Source organism: Triticum aestivum, chromosome 1B, assembly GCF_018294505.1.
Source record: "Triticum aestivum cultivar Chinese Spring chromosome 1B, IWGSC CS RefSeq v2.1, whole genome shotgun sequence".
Taxonomy (NCBI): domain Eukaryota; kingdom Viridiplantae; phylum Streptophyta; class Magnoliopsida; order Poales; family Poaceae; genus Triticum; species Triticum aestivum.
In genome coordinates, this window is record NC_057795.1 from 620,501,584 (window position 1) to 620,506,943 (window position 5,360).

The following is a 5,360-nucleotide window of genomic DNA, read 5'->3' on the forward strand; positions in this document are numbered from 1 at the left end:
GTGCAAGGGTTTGTAGCAAACAACATTTTTTCCTTAAAGTAGGTGTCTTTCTGGTTTATCGAACCAACAAGAGTTTAGAAACACACACGATGATCAACACCTACACACACAAATACAAAACTGGCTTGGCCCCGAACAGAACTAGCGAGGTTGTCAATCTCACTGGCATGAGTAAATTGCATAAAACCACCACTTTGAGGGTTAGGTTTATGAAAAACACAAGGATACAATTTATCTGCAGAAAACACCACACCTAGCGTAATGGTTTTGCAAAAACCACTGGTCGACGGATCGGGCCATGTTAAGTGGGTTTATGATAGGTGGGGCCTGTTTTTCGCCTATGTGGCACTCCAGGCCGTCCCGACAGCCGTCACACGATGTTAGACGGGGCGTTTGGTCTCGTCTTTTTTCATTGCCGCATCTCCATTTCCCCCTTCTTCTCCCTTCCCGCTCGCTCCTATCCCCGTCAGCCCTCGCACTACACAGATGCATAGTCCAGTGAAAGTTGGCGTTGCTAGCGGCGGCACCCCGCCCGGCAGTGGTGCACGCGTCGTGGATCCCAAGCCAGACGAGCTTTGCGGGAGCTCGAACCCTAACAAGGCGACGGAGGAGGAGGAGGACCCGCAGTATTTGGTGGAATACCGGGCGGCGAGAGCATTCGCCGCGGTGGTGAAGGCCAGTCCAATGGGAAGCCACCACATCGGGTCATCCTACGGCGGCATATAGTGAGATCCCCTTCCCTTTGCTCTTCCCCTTCTCGTTCTTCATTCCATTGTGTTGCTAGGGTTAGAGTTCATATTACTGTCAGATGGAGTAGTACTGTCAGATGCTGTGATTTGTTTGGCATGTGCCCCAGGGTTGATATTACTTAGATTAGTTTTGAAATTAGCTGATTTAGTTGATTTTACGTGTTGTTTGTGTGTGATTCAGTTTATTTTAGGTACACTATTAATTGGATGCAATTAAATTATGGTTAGGTACACTGTTAATTAGATGTTGTTCATCTGCTTTTTAATTAACCAAGTAATCCATCAAGAATGTGTCAAATTAGGTTCTGTTCATCTGCTTAATTAACAAAGCATTGTATTGGTGTAATGTGCTCCTTTGCACTGATATGAGATGTTTCATTTGTTTTATTCAGTTTTAATTAAGCACTTATACTGCACTACTATGCTTTTTTATTTATTTGCAGTCTCGATGATGAGGTTTGAGAATTGAGGATGCATTTCCATGACAAAGACACTATTGAGAGATCTACGATGATGTTAGACATAACCTTTTACAACCTAGTAGCACTAATAGAGACAGAAGGATGTGGTTTTAGAGATTACCTGTACTATGTCAGGGATCCTAGGCTGGGGATAGAAGGAATAGAAGAAATAGATGATGATGATGACAAGCTTGAGGAAATTCTAGACAACATAGCATTGCAAAATAAGAAGATATTGAATGTGACAGTTGTTAGGGTCAGTTCTGCCAAAGCTGCAAATATAAATATCAGTTCCAATGTTATTGAACAGCAAATCCCTCTAGAAGAAATTGGAGAGCCCAGACTGTATCAGATAAATGATGAAGGAGTGTTGTTCAATGCACCAAATGTATATGTACAACAGTAAGTTCAGAAGCAGTAGAAGAGGAGCCAATTCCCATACAGTTTCAAACACAGCACAACACAAAACAATTTGAATGTGTAGCCAGCTTTAGGTTATGTAGAAGTGGAACAAGATCATTTAAACAATCCAGAGGAGCAACTGGAAATATAAAAATTAATGGAGGAGACAAGGAGGAAGGAAATTGAAATGTTTATGAAGAGTAAGAAACAAAAAGAGAAGGACACTTCTTTGAAAATAAAAGCTGCAGTGATGGACAGTGAAGAGGATAGTGATGATGATCATTTGGTCAAATATGGTGATATCCTTGCTAGGCTTGAGGAGATGAAAAGACAGAGGGATGATCCATTACTTCATTTTGAAGGGGACACAGATGTTGAGGAAATGTACGAGACAGAGAAGGAGAAGGATGCACTATATGAGCCTGAAGGTGAAGAAGAGGACGTAGAGGAGGAAGAGGAGGGGGAATTGAAGGAAGAGGAACAAGAGGAGGAACTAGGCCAAGATGGAGAGAAGTAGAAAAGGGACAAGAGACAAGAGACACAGAAAAGGCCCAACTAGCATATCAAATGCATGTGTAGATCACTTGTTTGAGGAGGACCGGATACCATCATCTGACGACGACAGAAACCAATGGACTTGGGTATGGAAGATGATGATGGTGCGAAGGCATTGGCATATGTTTTGCGTGATGGCAGGAAAAGAAGAGCTAAGAAGATGAAGAAGAGGATATGGTATGATGAGGACAGAGCTCACCCAGATGAGCAATTTGTGAAGCGTCTTTGCTTCATTGATGTGTACCCGTTCAAAATTACACTTCAAACCATGCACATTTCACAGAACAGGAACTTTGAGTACCATAGAAATTGCAGTGACATGATTATAACACAGCGCATAGATGAGACATGCCCTTTTTATATAGCAGCTTCTCAGATTGCAAATGAGAATACATTTACCATCAGGAAGCAGTATTTGGTGCACACATGCCCTTCTGTGTCAGAGAACACCAAAGTAACTGTTAAGTGGGTTGCAAATTTTTGTGAGGAAGCAATCAGAAATGACCCATGCACAACAATCACAACTATTATTAACACTACAAAGAGCAAGTATGGAGTGGAAATATCGACCACATGGCATACACGGCTAAGAAGGCAGCAAAGAATGTTGTGTTAGGAGATTAGAAGGTCCAGTACACCAGGATTAGGGATTATTTGTAGGTTGTGCTAGATACTAATCCAGGTTCAAGGTGTATTGTCACAACAAGATATTTAAGGGAGCATCCAAGCAAAAACCCTAGGTTTCATGTATTGTTCTTCTATCTAAATGGATGCAAAGAAGGTTTTCTCAGTGGCCGCAGACCATTCATAGGTAATTCCCTGGTATTCATATGTGTATAACTAATGTGTGGTTTAGCTGTTGCGCTTTCATTAACTTGGTATAGGTCTGGATGGATGCTTCATAAAGCTCACTGTTGGTCAACAGATTCTTATGCTACTGAAAGAGATGGGAACAATAATATATTTCTCATTGCTTTTGGAATTGTCGATAAGGAGGACACTAATTCTTAGACTTGGTTTCTGTATCAGCTGAGGGTAGCACTAGGTGGCCACTCTGAGAAGTTTGGTAACTACACAATCATTTCTGATATGCAGAAGGTAATGAAATCAGACTTGTGCTAGTTATTTGCTTCTAATTACTTTCATTTAGTTTTCCACAAAGCACAATTACTTTCATTTAGTTTTTTCTGGTAGTTACTTGCATTTATGTGTAATTACGAAGTTCTAGTTAATTTCACACAGGCAGTGCTTGCTTAAAACCATAAATAGAGTCTTCCCCAATTGTCCATAAAGGTTTTGCCTTAGACATGTTTACCAGAATTTTTAAAATAATGGGTTTAGAGGGCCAGAATTAAAGAAATACATGGATGCAGCAAGTTACTCATACACTGAACATGGTTTTCATGTTGCAATGGATGAGTTAAGGAGATAGTGTGAGGCGGCTTGGGCCTGGCTTAGTAAAATCCCAAAGCACACTTGGGCTAGACGTGACATAGACACAAATTGCAAAACCAGATTAGTAGTTAACAATTTAAGTGAGGTTTTCAACAAGTGGGTTCTTCTAGATGTTAGGGCTAAGCCAATAAGAATCATGGTTGATGGAATTAGAAAGTTAATGGTCAAGTTTAATTCAAATAGAACAAGATTCAAACTGTCAAATGGAAGATTTGAGAATATTGAAGGAAGCATTTATGGCTAACTTCAGGTTATTCTAAAGATATTCAGGAACCAATGCATAGATGCTGAAGCAACTATTCTTTAGACATGGACCTTTTGTCTAAGGTTCAACGAAATCGTTTGAATGTATTCAGGAACCAATGGCTGGGTTTCTATTATACAGATTGATTCAACCTATTACCATCTGTGGGAAGGATACTTCAGGATCGTCAAACTGTTAAGATATCGTCAAACTGTTTAGATATACGCCGTCCGTGTGCTCCATCCGAAAACGTCTTATATTGCGGGACAGAGTAATATTTGTTCGCATTTTATGTCTGTCCGGAATTCACGTATTTGTTATTTGTTTCAGGATTTTAATAAGAATGTTAAAGATCAGCTGCAACAAAGGCCGCCGGCTCACACTAGCAATGTCAATGCTACTAAGTAACATAGTACCATCGCCCAACATAAGCTGCAGAATCTGGGAGGAACCCCAGAAGACAAATTCGACGACACAAGCAGCAATCACCAGTGAGAATCAAACAATAGTTATAGATCGACACAAACCATTTTCTAACACTGTCAGGGTACAAACTAGGGCGGGTTTGTAACATGGTTCCTCCAAGGGTCTCACTTATGACTCAAAACTGTCGGAACAGACATGGTAACATGAGCGCTGAAAGGCGAGCTTAACAAGTTTTACAGCTTAGTTGGCTGCCTGTTCTTCTTCTTGATCCCAGACTTTGAAACCTGGAGGCTGCGGTACACGGCGCTCAGCCTTGCAAGGGCCGGCTTGGTCAGATCAGGCCTGTAGTAGTTGTCGCAGACCTGGAGGGCAAAGGAACAACCCATTAAAGCAGAACAATTCTCAGGACATGTTCAAATCAGAAGGTAATGGAATTTTCTTCTGATTAAGCGCAATACAATAATCTAGATGAATAACAGGAAAACTGATCCGAAGGTTGAGCTCAGAAGCCAAGCGTAAATATAATATTTCATCGGAGAACCAATTGATCGGTTGGTTTCCTTATGAGTTACGACTCGTCACAGCAATACCTTAAACCAGCAGTCAAACCAAAGCAACAGAAGGAAATAGTGTGTGTAACTAGTTAAGCTCAGAAGCCAAGCGTAAATGAATATTTCACTGGAAGAACCCAATTGATCGGTTGGGACTTCTGAAGTGTTACGGCTCATCACAGCAAACAATGGGTTAGCGACAAAACACAAACACACAAATAAAACAGACTCTGTAACAAGTTCAGCTCAGAAGCCAAGCGTAAAAGAATATTTCACTGAAGAACCCAATTGATCAGCTGGGTCTTCTGAAGTGTTACGGCTCATCACAGCAAATATTTGGTCAGCAATTAAACACAAACACACAAACATAACAGATTATTTAACAAGTAAAGCTCAGAAGCCAAGCGTAAAAGAATATTTCACTGAAGAACCCAATTGATCAGCTGGGTCCTCTGAAGTGTTACGGCTCATCACAGCAAATATTTGGTCAGCAAAATTAAAACACAAACACACAAAT

The 5,360-nt window shown here is 40.9% G+C and overlaps 4 non-coding genes and 1 pseudogene across 5 annotated transcripts in view; all 5 read right to left on the reverse strand.

Moving 5' to 3' along the window:
• Positions 1–4,358: 4,358 nt before the first annotated feature.
• The window catches only part of LOC123142950 (60S ribosomal protein L28-1-like), a 6,471-nt pseudogene continuing 5,469 nt past the window's right edge, over positions 4,359–5,360 (reverse strand). Inside the window, exon 5 of the transcript XR_006470649.1 lies at positions 4,359–4,654. The product of XR_006470649.1 is annotated as a 60S ribosomal protein L28-1-like (transcript). The remainder of the gene's footprint in view (positions 4,655–5,360) is intronic.
• On the reverse strand, positions 4,790–4,880 carry LOC123150916 (small nucleolar RNA R24). Its single transcript, XR_006475413.1, has one exon. It is a non-coding gene; the product is annotated as a small nucleolar RNA R24 (small nucleolar RNA).
• LOC123150945 (small nucleolar RNA R24) lies at positions 4,937–5,029 on the reverse strand. Its single transcript, XR_006475425.1, has one exon. It is a non-coding gene; the product is annotated as a small nucleolar RNA R24 (small nucleolar RNA).
• LOC123150930 (small nucleolar RNA R24) lies at positions 5,085–5,176 on the reverse strand. Its single transcript, XR_006475423.1, has one exon. It is a non-coding gene; the product is annotated as a small nucleolar RNA R24 (small nucleolar RNA).
• LOC123150938 (small nucleolar RNA R24) lies at positions 5,232–5,323 on the reverse strand. The gene has a single exon (XR_006475424.1). It is a non-coding gene; the product is annotated as a small nucleolar RNA R24 (small nucleolar RNA).